The 13,348-nt window shown below is 37.7% G+C and overlaps 1 long non-coding RNA gene and 1 pseudogene across 2 annotated transcripts in view; both read right to left on the bottom strand.

The window, feature by feature from the left end:
• Positions 1 to 2,728: 2,728 nt before the first annotated feature.
• Positions 2,729 to 13,348, bottom strand: part of LOC112661828 (uncharacterized) — a 70,761-nt gene continuing 60,141 nt past the window's right edge. Inside the window, exon 7 of one of the 2 annotated variants that reach the window (XR_003138024.2) lies at positions 2,729 to 3,762. This is a non-coding gene — a long non-coding RNA (uncharacterized LOC112661828). The remainder of the gene's footprint in view (positions 3,763 to 13,348) is intronic. The other variant, XR_003138021.2, reaches the window with a different exon arrangement.
• LOC112661827 (aspartate aminotransferase, mitochondrial-like) lies at positions 9,371 to 10,943 on the bottom strand (annotated as a pseudogene).

The raw sequence follows: 13,348 nt of genomic DNA, 5'->3' as shown, positions 1-13,348 counted from the left end.
AAATGGGAGCTTCTAATCAATGGGCATAAAGTTTCACTTACACAAGATGAATAAGCTCCAAACATCTGCTATACAACACTGTGTCTGTAGTAGAACACCATATTATATACTTAAAAATTTGTTAAGAGTATAGATCTCATGTGAATTGTTCTTAACACAATTTTTAAAAAGAATAATATATAATATATATAATATATAATATATATAATAATATATAATATATAATATTAGGTTTTTAATATATAATATTAGGTTATTAGGTTTCTAAATAAAAAGAAAATACCCATTAAAAAATAAAGTAGGTTAGATAGAATATGTATATTATGCTACAAATTCCCATACATATATACTTGAAAGTAAATATGTGAAAGGATGCTACGATTACATTTAAGTTAAAATTTATATAAGGATACATGAGATGATTATATTAGATATATATGCTTTATACATAAACTGAATGTAGAGCGTGTGCATGACTTTTATTTTCTTTTTAATTCCTTTGTTTAGTTTTGTTTTAAAAGATTCAAAAAGAGCACATGACAGTATAATTAGAATTAGAAAAATAATTAACAAAATTTTCCTAAAAATAAAATAATTCCTTAGTGGGATAACTTTTCAAATGTATATCACATTCTGCTTGTGTATCTGTATATGCTCAAATATTGAGAAATTATATATTGTGCATGTCATAAAGCAAACTCAGTCCTTCTCAATCAAATCTTTTGCTTTCTTTATAAAATCTTCTTTGATAGAAATCTCTTTAGATATTAGATAATTGTATATTTAGAAATTTATTTAGGTAATTAGATAAATTCCTTTAGATTCCTGTAGGACCCAAATAAGATTTTTAGTGAAGGATCTGGTGGTCAGAATGACCTAAACTGGATAATCCTCTCCATTCACAAAGCAATTCAGAGATACAACTCTTGCCAGTAACACTCACATACTTTCATTATATACTAGAGCTGGGGGGAACAAGTGGTCTGTTTTAGAGTATGTATTAGGAACACAAGATGGCAAATCCTGATTTGTTTCTTCCTTTGATGAGATGTGGAATTACTGAGAAGTCTTTCTAAAATAAGACAATGAAAATCACTTCTATATCAATCAGCCTGAGAGGTATATAATGTCATTATTCAATATTAAGAATTAGAAAATTCTCTACAAAGACTAATAATAAAAGCCCCCCAAGAAGTACTTGGGTCCATGTCAGATGAACACATTTGTCTTCATAATTTGACTTTTATAAATTTTTATTTAATTATTCTCCTTTCACAGTTCTCATGCTAATAAAGAATAGGACTATTATATGATATTTTTATTCTCCACTTTTTTTCCTTCCCCAATATTCCTATAGTCAGTGTAAGAGAAATACATTACAAATAATTAAGTTGCTTAGCCATTCAGAAAAAGGTGTTTAGAATGAGGTAGAACTACATAACCTCTCGCTCTGAATTGCATTCATGAGTCTCTCTCTACATATCCACCACACATGCTTTTCTCAAACCCATAGCATTGTGTATATATAATTTTGTAAATGTTTGATTTATTGTTCCTGTCTGTTCCCTGGAGCTCAGCTGACTCTTATTTCTATTGGCCCTTCTAGGTGCCTTGGGACAACTGACATTTGCAAGACTTAACCTGAGCCCCACTAGTTACAAGAGCTCGGAGGTCTCAGCTGTCACTTCTGTTTCCATGGAAACTCAAATCAGATTGCCAAAAATGAGGTTAGTCACTTAAAAAAAAAATCATATTGTTTTTTAAAGAAAGAACTACTTCCCACCATCATCACATCACTTGAAATAGTGCATTGTTGAAAGCTGTTTTCTTGTTTTTAAGGATTAAATACCTGTTTCCATGGTAGCAGATTAATAAACTATAAAGATAGAGCTGAGCTCTGAAAATTCCTTCTGGCAGCACCTACATACTCAGAGCCCATTGTGTTCAGGAAACCACCTGCAGTGTGGGGCTCTAAACATGACTTTTTTTAAACAATAATAAAGAACTACTTTGTTTCTATTCATATATGTTTCTCATAGATGGAATATATTAATCAAATACAGCAACAGGAGGGTTTTTGTAGTAACAATAATAATTACTACTATTTGTTAACTGCCTATAAGACCATAAATGTGCAGGGTGCTTTACATAAATGATCTCCAGTTCTCAATACTATTGCCTTCATTTTACATGGAAAATGAGACCATTGAAGGTCACAGAGGTATTGAAGCCATTATTCAAACTCAGATCTAGCCCACTTTGGGGCCAGGGCTCTTTTCTCGTCTTTTTCAAAGTGAAGAATGGAACACAGAGAATATGGTTTGTCCCTACCTTTGCTGCCAATGCAGGCATGGGCACCCATGGTCAGTGCAGTGGGGGCATAATCTACATGCAGAGAATATAGTGAGAGGGAATCAGGTTCCTCAGAAGTGTTTAAGGACTGTTAGCTCTTTATCCGATAAAGTCATAAAAAGAATGCGTAGGCGCCCCTAAAGCCCAAAATGGAACCTAATCTCACAGGTATGCAATCTCTCCATGGAACTCTATACAACATCTCTCTTCACACCTCACCCTCTCACCACCAACTACAACCTAATATATAAACAATAGCAATGCCTTAGAGTATAGGCTTTCTACATAACATAGGTGCGCTGATTTTTTTTAAAGATTTTAATTAATTTATTCATGAGAGACACAGAGACAGAGACACAGGCAGAGAGAGAAGCAGGCTCCCTATGGAAGCCCCAGGGGGACTCAATCTCAGGACCCTGGGATCACGACCTGAGCCAAAGACAGTCTCTCAACCACTGAACCACCCAGGTGCCTCAGGTGCGCTGATTTAAATGAATGACTAACTTATTTTAAATTCTTAATCAAATGAAAATGTTAGTCAACTCAAATGACTGCAGAAGGAGTTGAGTAGACACATTGTTGTGCCCTGCAATAATACTTTCTGTGTTTACTTGAAAGTGCACATTTCTACTGCATAATCAAAAGCATAGGTGACCACACATTCTCCAGAAAATTAGACAGGGACAGAATGGTCACTTATGTCCTATTCTAAATTAATTCTGTCAGAGTTAAAAATAAACCCCCAAAAGCTCTGAGGACATACTTAATAGAAACTGGATCCATTTCAACATTAAAACAGCTGTCTTCCACATTTTTTCTCAGGCAAAATGTACATGGAAAACTGATATAACAGATTTTGTTTCTAGGCAAAATGAAATGAATGATTTTAATGTCAGTACAGGAAAAAAAGGAGGGGGCAGTTCCCAAAAGAGCAAGTCAATGCTCACTTTTAATTTATGTCAACGTTTTTCTATTGAAGTAGGAAAAGAAACCATGGACTAGAACATTTTTTAAAGGAGTAAAGTTGAGGCATACCTGACATCACAGTGACACACTGTTTAACCTTGAACTACTTGGATTCTTCGGCACAGGGGTAAAGTTAGTTTTAATTTAAAGAGCTTAGAAAATATGCTATCAACAGTCTATATTACATTTAATTTGAAGATACAATTACACTGTTCCTCAAAATCACAAGTACCTCTCTGAAGACCAAACAGTCTGAAAATCAATACAAAACATAATTCCTCAAGGAAAGAAGTGATTTTCCAAACAAAATACAAGTTGCCATTTGTAACTCATTACTGCCAACAGTCTGCTCCTTCAATTTTCAGATCTTTAGAAGTGATACTTAGAATTTTCAATCCTCTGTGCTCAGCCATAATGTTAATCACTGCAGTAATCCAAATGAAGCTACAATAAACCAAAAATATGTAGTAATCAGGGAAAATGTATTCCAAATGGACAAGCAAAAATATTTTGCGAAACTTATACTTAATTATACTTGCAAAGCTATAAATTAGAAGCAAGAAACCAAAGTACAATCAGCCTACACCAGAAATGGAAGATAAAAAGACCCTTGACTATAGTTCTGTATATTTATTTACCCACAAATTCCAACTAAGCAGGAAAACAATCATCAAGTAGGAAATTCTATGTGTAGGGTAAATTTTATCTAACAACAAAGTTCTAAGAATTCCCTCAAATATACTTCTAAATTGAGAAAAAGTTTCTCCCTCTTCTACCCTTATTTTGTCTGTGGTAGAATGGTCCCCCCAAAATTTCCATGGCCTGATCCTTGGGACGTGATGAGGGAACAGAAGGCCAGCTGAGGACAAAGCACAGGCTCACACTCACAAACGACCTCCCCCCTAGGTAAGACATATGTGACTTTCCTCAGGCACTCCTGGCTGCCCTAAAGCTTAAGGGAAAGGAAAAACAAATAGTTAATTTATAGAGATTATAGTCCGATAGACATGAACCTCCCTCAGTTTACAAAATGTCTTAGTGATTTACAAGAACAAAAGCATTTTTATCAATAACCTAACTTCCAGAGGGGAACTGCCAACTATCTTAATGTTAATGCTTTACTACAGGGGAAAAAACCTCACCTATATTCCAAAACCACATCAGGACCTTTGAGTAAATTACATTACATGGCAAAAAGGACTGCAGATATAATTAAGGTTACGGACTATAAATAAGGAAGATTATTGGGGATTATCTGGGCAGACTCAATTCAATCTCATGAACCTTTCAAGGCAGAGAACGTTCTCCAACTGGAAGAAGATGAAAAAGGCAAAAGAAAAAGCGTGAGAAGGATTCAATACACTGTTGCTGGCTCTGAGATGTAGGAGCCCATGTGCAAGAGCCAGAGAAGAAAAGAGAAGGTTCTGTTGCACCTCAGGGCAGCACTCAGCTGACAGCAACCAAGAAAACAGGAATCTCAGTCCTACCACCACAAGAATTGAATTCTGCCAACAACACGAATGAGCCCACAGTGGGTCCTTCCCAAAGCCTCCATCTAGGAATCCTGAAATTGGCATCATTTTTCCATGATTTTTTTAAAAGATTTTATTTATTATTCGTGAGAGATACAGAGAGACAGACAGACAGACAGACAGAGGGAGAAGCAGGCTCTCTGCAGGGAATCTGATGTGGGACTCAATCCTGGGACCCCAGGATCATGCCCCAAGCTGAAGGCAGACAGTCAACCGCTGAGCCACCCAGGCATCCCTCTTTTTTCCATTATTGAGCTACAACTAAAATATAACATTGTGCAAGTTTGTGGACAACATGTTGGCTTTGAGTTAGGGACAAATGAGGCTAGGCAGGGCTAGGTAGGGGGCCACAGAATCAGGCTCACAAAAACCCCAAAAATGTGGAAATGAAAGTAAATTAGAGATAAATAAACCAGACCATCCTGTCCCAGGTGCCAGAGGTGGAGTCTTGTTATAACAGCTACTTGTGACCAACAAATTACCAGACCCTAAAAAGGAAGTAAGCCATTGAAGCTGTTATCACTAGTCCTTACTCAATGGTGATATCAATAGATAATGTTAAAAGGATTTAGGTTCCCCAGTTGGCTTTCAATAAAAGACCAACTCTACAAGCCTTCAGTGGCAACCCTGTTGGGACCCCTCTCACTTTTGAGAGCTTTCTCTGTATATTTGCTTAATAAACTTCTATCGCTTTACTCACTCTCCTTTGTCGCGAGATTGATTCTTTAACTCCATGAGAAAAGAACCAAGCTCTCCCGTATCAGTTTGACACGTTTACACTGCAATATGATTGCCAGTGTAGCTTTAGCTAATCCTCTATTGCATCACATAATTATCATTTTTCAAGGACTGACATCCTGGCTTTGGCCTTGTGAAACCCAAAGTAGAGAACCTATCTGAACCAACCAGAACTTCTGATTTTCAGAACTATGAAATAATACATTGGGTTATTTTAAACTACTAAATTGGTAGTGATCTATTTTTTTTTAATTTTTTTTTAAGATTTTATTTATTTATTTCTGAGAATACACAGAGAGGAGAGAGAGAAGCAGAGACACAGGCAGAGGGAGAAGCAGGCGCCATGCAAGGAGCCTGACATGGGACTTGATCCCGGGTCTCCAGGATCAGGCCCTGGGCCGATGGCGGCGCTAAACCACTTGAGCCACCAGGGCTGCCCAGTAGTGATCTATTATACCAACAATGGAAAACAAATACATCCCCAACCCAAAAATCTGTTTTCCTTTCACCTCTTACCTTTATAGGGAAGTAAACTTTGCCACCCCCAAGAAATGCCTTTTTGCCACATTGATTATTTTAATTTGGTTATCTTTAAGAAACTGCAGGCACAAGAGAAGCTCTGAAAACTGAGTAGAAGTTACTCTTTTGTAAGAAACATTTACATGTACAAGGGAAATTGCCTTTCGTAAGGGTGTCTCCCTGGCTAGACCAAGAATGATTCAATGATTCAAGGATGATTCAATCTCTAGGAGCGGTGATCAGTGGAGAAAGCAATGACAAATCTGCATAACAATTTTACCCTTGTTTACTGTGCTTTTTCCAGTATTCTCCTGAAACAGCTCTCCCTCTGCCACAACATTTTCTTTTGTTGTTAGCTGGAGATAGTATTTAAGGTGATGGCTTTTGCCATTTCAGGGAGTTACTCAGTTTTCCAGGGCCGCCTTCTAAGTATAAAACAAGTATATATGTTATTAAACTTTTGTTTTTTTCCTGTTAATTTGTCCCATGTCAATTTAATTCTTAGACCAGCCAGAAGAATACCAGTACCTTTTACCTTCTTAAGAAATTTATCTTCTTAAATTAAATTTATCTTCTTAAGAAATTAAAATCGGCCAACCATGCCTTAAAATAAATCTCAAACAACTTATTTCTGTATTGAACAGAGTACTCACGTCTATCTTTGAAAAGCACTTCTTGCTATTTCTGGCAGATGTAAAATAGTAAAGTGTAAAAACCTAAGGGGGAATAGGTGAGTAAATTCTTCAATTTCCTCAAACTTTAGTTTCCTTATCCATTCATTAAGGAAAATGCTAGCTCCCTGACAAAGGTGAGGGATGAATGAGAGGTTTAATAGATGTAAAATACATAGAAAATGCTTCATGTACTTCAGTCTCCTCGTCTACAGTCTCTTCTAAAGCTTTCTGGAGGCTACAATCCCAAATTTAAGAACACCGTTTCCACCACCCTTTCTGTAGGTGGCTGCACAAAGCAATAAAAGTTCATATGACAAAGTTACTAACAATGATTTAAATCTTCCTGGAAAGCGTTTCTGAGAACCAGCCCATAGAAATCAGGCCTGATGTCACACAGCCATTAACATGCTTACCAATGACTCAAACAAAAGAAGAAGGTGTTCTTATTATTTCAAGTTTACACTCGCTTTTTTAAAGTGTGAATAATGAAAATAAAATTTGAGATGATCTTAATAAATTAGGGGGAAAATACATTTTAAAAATAGGGTAAAAGGAGAAAAAAATAAGGACAAAGGCATAGCAGCACAGTAGAAAAAAATGTAAATAATTTGCCCAATTCTAATGTAGAAAACTATAGAGAGTTTATTGACAATCCATAGATAAAAAGTTGCTAGGAAACAATTATCAATAATTATTGAAATTGTTAAATCGGCTGAACTTAGTAATGTGGGTAGATGAATTGATTAATGGGAGAACTGCTTTTGAGATTTGTCCAGCTTCTCATTAGCACATGAAAGATGCTCAATAAATACTTGTTGAATGAATGGTGAGTATTGATATTATCCTTGGCCTTAAATTTAGCTCTGAAATTCCTAGAAGAATACATTATTATGATTGAAATTAAAAAAAAAAACAATAATCTACCTGCCCCTTTTCCAGACATCTAACCAAAAGCATGGAAACTTGAAAAGTAATCAGCAAAATTTTATTTCTTAATCTATCAGTTTTATAGTTTTGTCAAGTTTACAGAAGTCCATCTCTAACAGAAACTTTATATGATTAAATATAACATGGTCTCTATGGAAATACAACTCATTGCATTAAGTCTGAAAATCATTCATGATTTAAAATTATTTTAAAATGTATACTGAACTTTAATAGTCAAAATATTTGTTGAGTTCGTTATTTGGACTATAAATAAGAACTATAAATTTTGAGGGCCCCTTGTGTCCCTTGTATTTATTAATGACTGACCACAATTTATCATAAGAATCACAGATTCTTGGATGTTGGAACAAGTGGACCATGTGAGTATGGACAGAGAAGGCCTGTTGAGAAAAAAACACTTAAGATGACACTAACCCTTGAAAGATGTGGAGTTTCCCAATTTAAAAAAAAAAAAAAAAGGAGGAACATTCCTGGAAGAATGTCACATAAGAAACATTGGATTTAAGACCCTGAGGTCAGGAAAATGGAGAGGGTTTGAGAAACTGAGAAGTGGACAGTGTGCCAAAAATGTGGTGTGTGAAGGAAAGAAATAACATGATAAAATATAGGAAATCAGGCAGGAGTTAGCCATTGCAAGGCTTTGCAAGTGATTTTAAAACAATTTTTTTTTCCTAAGGATACTGGGGAACCTAGATTTGTATGTATGTATTTCTCTAAATTTTTCTTTAAAAAAATAACTAAATTTTTCTTTTAGTTTATACTTCTGTTTTGGTTTTTTGTTTGTTTTGTTGTTGTTGTTTGTTGTTGTTGTTGTTGTTTTCGGGGGGGGGGGGCGGTCTACAGCAACTTTATTTTCACAGAGAAACCAAGCTGCAAGAAGTCTACATGACTGGAGCAGAGGGTGGTTATCTTTCCAAAGGGTGAAGTCTGAGCCCAGCAGGCAGCACACAAAGGTTAAAACCAAAACCCAGATATCTGCTTTCCTGGTTCTGCCCTGCATTGCCCACTCATGATGTGAGATTAGAGACCGCACAACAGTACTGAATGAAGAGGTCCAACCAGGCGGGCGACATCCCGACAGGAGACAATCAATCATTGACGAGGATGCTGAACTAAGTGCCATTACCTACTCTCTGCAATTCTTTGATGAGAAAGGTGAGGATATGGGATGAGCAGTAAATTATATTCTTAGTTCTTCCAGTAAGTAAATTCTATAGGATAGGGCAGGTGGCCAATCAAGGACTAGAACAGGATGAAGATCTAGGCTAGTTACAGATCTCTGTGCCTAAGGAAAAGAACAGCAATAAGGGAAAATAAAGGAACATTAAAATGCCCAAAAGTACTGAAAAGAAGAACCTTAATTTTCCCCCCCTAAATAAGACAGGAAATAGCATCTTTTATTTTCCTTGCTGCAGTGGCAGCAGGCTTGCTGGTTTTCATGAAACATGATTTCTGTAATGAGGTCTGTTGACAAGCTTGCTCAGTCACGGGAGGACAAACACGAGGCTGCCTGCTGATGTTAGAACGGGCTCTGCCCACAACACCTCTTGTAGGTGCTATTCTCATGCTAGATCTACAGAGGTGCCCCAATACCACTGGTAAGGGGCTGCAGTTAAAGCTTCTGAAATATTGCAATATGATGGACAGGATATTTTGGGCTATGTCTTTCTTGTACATGTAAACTCTTTTGGAACAGCTGGAGTTAAAGGACAAGCAGGAGTTTGGTTTTGAGCCCCAGAGTTTCAGACACCCACCACAGGCGCCTCTGCCCTATTTCACTACACCTTCTTTTTTGCAAAACACATCCAGTGGTTGAGTGTTAACTACTGTGGTTGAAAGAAATGACCTGCTCACCACCATCCACCCCCCTTCTCCCTCCATGTGAATCTCACAACAGCAGAGGCCATAGGCAGGAAGGTTGTCTCTGTTTCCTCTCACAAGGGAAATTACTTGGTAACCTGGTGAATGGCATGGGCAAGGTTGCCCACATTGCCAGAGGTGACCCCTGCCACGGAGATGTGGCCATCCTTTGTCATGTAGATGGAGAATTCCTTAGCCAGGCTTTAGTCCTGTGAAACAAAACATGCCAGTCTGGTCAGTGATGTGCTGCCAGTTGTGGAAGGAGCCCTCCTTCTTGAGGTTGGAGACCAGCTGAGTCCACATGCTAATGATGTGGTGGGCCATGCCTTTTACTTACTGCAACCATTTCGCAGGTCAGGGCTGGTCAGGATGGTTGAGGCAATTCGGGCCCCATTGATTGGAGGATTGGAATACATGGGACGGATCAAGATCTTCAACTGTGACTCCACCCTTTTAGCTTCATCAGCATCCTTGCAGACCACAGTGAGGGCTCCCATACGCTCACCGTATAAGCCCATGTTCTTGGCATAGGGTTGGCAGAGACAAACATTAATGCCTTGTTCGATGAAGTGGCGTACAGCTCAGGCATCCTTGTTACCATCACCACTGGCAAAGCCTTGGTAGGCCATGTCAAAGAATGCAAAGAGATTGTTTTCACCACTGTTGCCATTTCCTTCCACTGCTCAGGACGGGGGTTTACTCCCAGGGGATTGTGGGCACAGGCATGCAGGAGAAGAGCACTTTGCTGTGGCATTTTTGAAATGTCCTCTACAGTGCCTGTGAAATCAAAGCTGCACGTCTTGGGGTCATAGTATCGATAACCATGGAGCTGCATGCCAGCGACCCTGAAGATCGGTGTGTGATTTCCCCAGGATGGTTTGGGCAGAAAGACATCCCAGCTGAACTTAAAAAAATCTTTGCAGAAAACTGGCTCCAATCTTCAACGCCCCCTTTCCAGAAATGGTCTGCACGGTGATATACCGGCTACTTTTCAACACTTCATTGTTCTCACCCAGGGCTAGTTCTGCAGATGCCTTACAAAATTCAGCAAGTCCAGCAATGGGCAGGTATTCTTCGTCCAAATTTTTTGCAGCAATCTGGGCCTCTGCCTTCCGGACCCTAGGGAGCATGTAAGGCTTTCCATTATCATCCCGATAGGCGCCAACTCCCAGATTCATCTTTTTGCTGTTGGTGTCTCTCTTAAGGGCTTCTGTGACTCCCAGGATGGGGCCTAGGGGCCCCATTTCCACATGGATCCACCAGGAACTGGCTCTTGCAGAAGCCACACCAGTGAGGCCCGGTGGAAGGCGGCGGTGACCCTGGACAGGACACTGCCGGAGGGCAACAGGGCCATGCTGGGTGGCGAGAAGGTGGGGGGGGCTGCAGGCCAGAGCTCAGAGCCAGTGGGCCCAGACACCTGTACTTCTATTTTGATAACCTTATTGCTCTTTTTTTTACAAAAGAGTTAGGAATACATTTTTAAGAATAATAACATATCTACAACCTATTAATATATATTAATTACACATTAACTACCATGAAGAAAATGTCACTGGTCTTTCTCAATGTAACTTTAAATAGCTATCTTAAACAATTAATAGAACAGATCCTCTATATAAATTAAAGGGATAGTTTGACTGCCTCAGCAGTAATGTATCTCCCCTATAAAATCGTTTGATATTTGGCAATCCCTATTCTCTGGATGTAATTCTTCTTCTACATTTATTGACTCATTAATGGGCCTTTTGTTAGTGGTTAAAGATGTTTGCTTTGCAAGGAATTGTCTCTTTTGATGTATCTTTTACCAAAATAGTCTTCAAAGTCTACCATATGGCAGAAAATAATCCCAATTTCAAGATTTTAAAATCAATTTTATAAAGACAATTTTAGCAAAAAGTACTTTTAAAAATTTATTTATTTACTTTTCCAGTGGATATCCCAAGTAGAAGATACTGATATTTTTATTTCAAGGGGTGCCTGACTGGCACAACTCTTGATTTGGGGCTCATGAGTTCAAGCTCCATGCTGGGCAAAGGGCCTACTTAAAAAAAAAAAAAATGTGGGTTTTTTTTAATATTTTTATTTCAATAAATTATATGTATACTAAAAATTCTACGGACCAGAGAAGCATGCAACCCATTTGATTCCCTACTGATCAGATTATTTACTATAAATGTGATTTCAGTTCTTCATATTTGCTTGTTGTTATTGCTGTTTTTGTTTTACAAAACCTTACTTATTTTTCAAGAAATTTAGGAGGATTCAAAATGGTATGAGCTTGTTAGGAAAGAATAAGACCATCAGAATGAGAAATGAAAAGAAACAAAATGTATTCATTCCGAGAAGAATCTCACTGTTGAACATAGGAACAGTTAGGCCATCTTAATTTCTCATTATATTAATTAAATCTGGATTTTATCTTAACCTACCCTGCATATATTTCCCCCATCCATCTTTAACTTGATCTTCCATGGCCAAGGGTGGACAAGAAAAGAGAGAGCGCAGAAATAAAGAAGTTTGCTAATTCCTAAGTATTGCTTTGTTCAGGACATATTTTCTGATAAATATTAACCCAACAAAGCAATTTAGTAAGAAGTCTATGTATTTCTTAGGCCAGAATTTTAAAAGATACCTACTAATGAGATCTTAAGCTTCTAGATAAGTATAAATAACACCATTGGGTAACCATGTCTTAGTCTGGGTAGACCAACATTCTAGAAAACCTTCTTTTGAAATGAGGCATTATTCACTGCATCATTTATTAAATAAATGGTAATATTCCACAGACCTAATTTATTACAACAAACACTGAGGTTTGGAAGAATTACTTTCTTCCCCTGATGATTTTGGAACAAATGGGAAATAAGATGGAGAAAATAAATAAATAGAAATAAAAAATATTGGCTTTATTATTATAAGCTGATTGAAAAATGTGAATTTAGTTTTGCAACCAAAAGGCTTACTACCTCCCCTGCTCCCACACCACAACTACCCAACCCCCCCCACACACACACACACACACACATTTTATACTTTAGGAAGACTACCAAAGAAAATTTTGAATCTGCAGGATAGATGTACTTATCCAAGACTGGTCACTCACACTGTCCCAAGGCAATGTGAGGAGGAAAAAAGAGTTAATCCCCAGGGGTCCAATAGAGAAAATATACATAGACATCACTTATCAATTAGGACACTGACTTTGTCTCATTGATTGCAATGAATAATGGGTGGGGGGGATCCCTGGGTGGCGCAGCAGTTTAGCGCCTGCCTTTGGCCCAGGGCGCGATCCTGGAGACCCGGAATCGAATCCCACGTCGGGCTCCCGGTGCATGGAGCCTGCTTCTCCCTCTGCTGTGTCTCTGCCTCTCTCTCTCTGTGTGACTATCATAAATAAATAAAAATTTTAAAAAATAAAGAAAAATAATGGGTGGGATAAGAGGCCAGGAGGGTTACTCTAGCAGAAGTGCCCCACATGAAAACATGAGGTAAGTGGAAAAGAATTTGCTCCCATCTGAGGCCCAAACGGTGTAACTCAATAATTTTCCAGATACTAAATGGAAAAGCTATAGCTTCTTAGAAGCTATAAGACTGCATATGCCTTGGGACTTCAAAATTCATAATCTAGATTTAATATCATATTAATGCCTCAGAGAACTTAGTTCTTTGAAAAAGAACTCCCCTAATTCTTTAAATAATAGCATACTATTATTCAAAATACCATAACATTATTTAAAATACTATTATTTTAAAAAATAA

This window comes from Canis lupus, chromosome 31 (assembly GCF_003254725.2).
Source record: "Canis lupus dingo isolate Sandy chromosome 31, ASM325472v2, whole genome shotgun sequence".
In the NCBI taxonomy this organism is placed as follows: Eukaryota; Metazoa; Chordata; class Mammalia; order Carnivora; family Canidae; genus Canis; species Canis lupus.
This window is presented reverse-complemented; position numbering and strand designations above follow the sequence as displayed.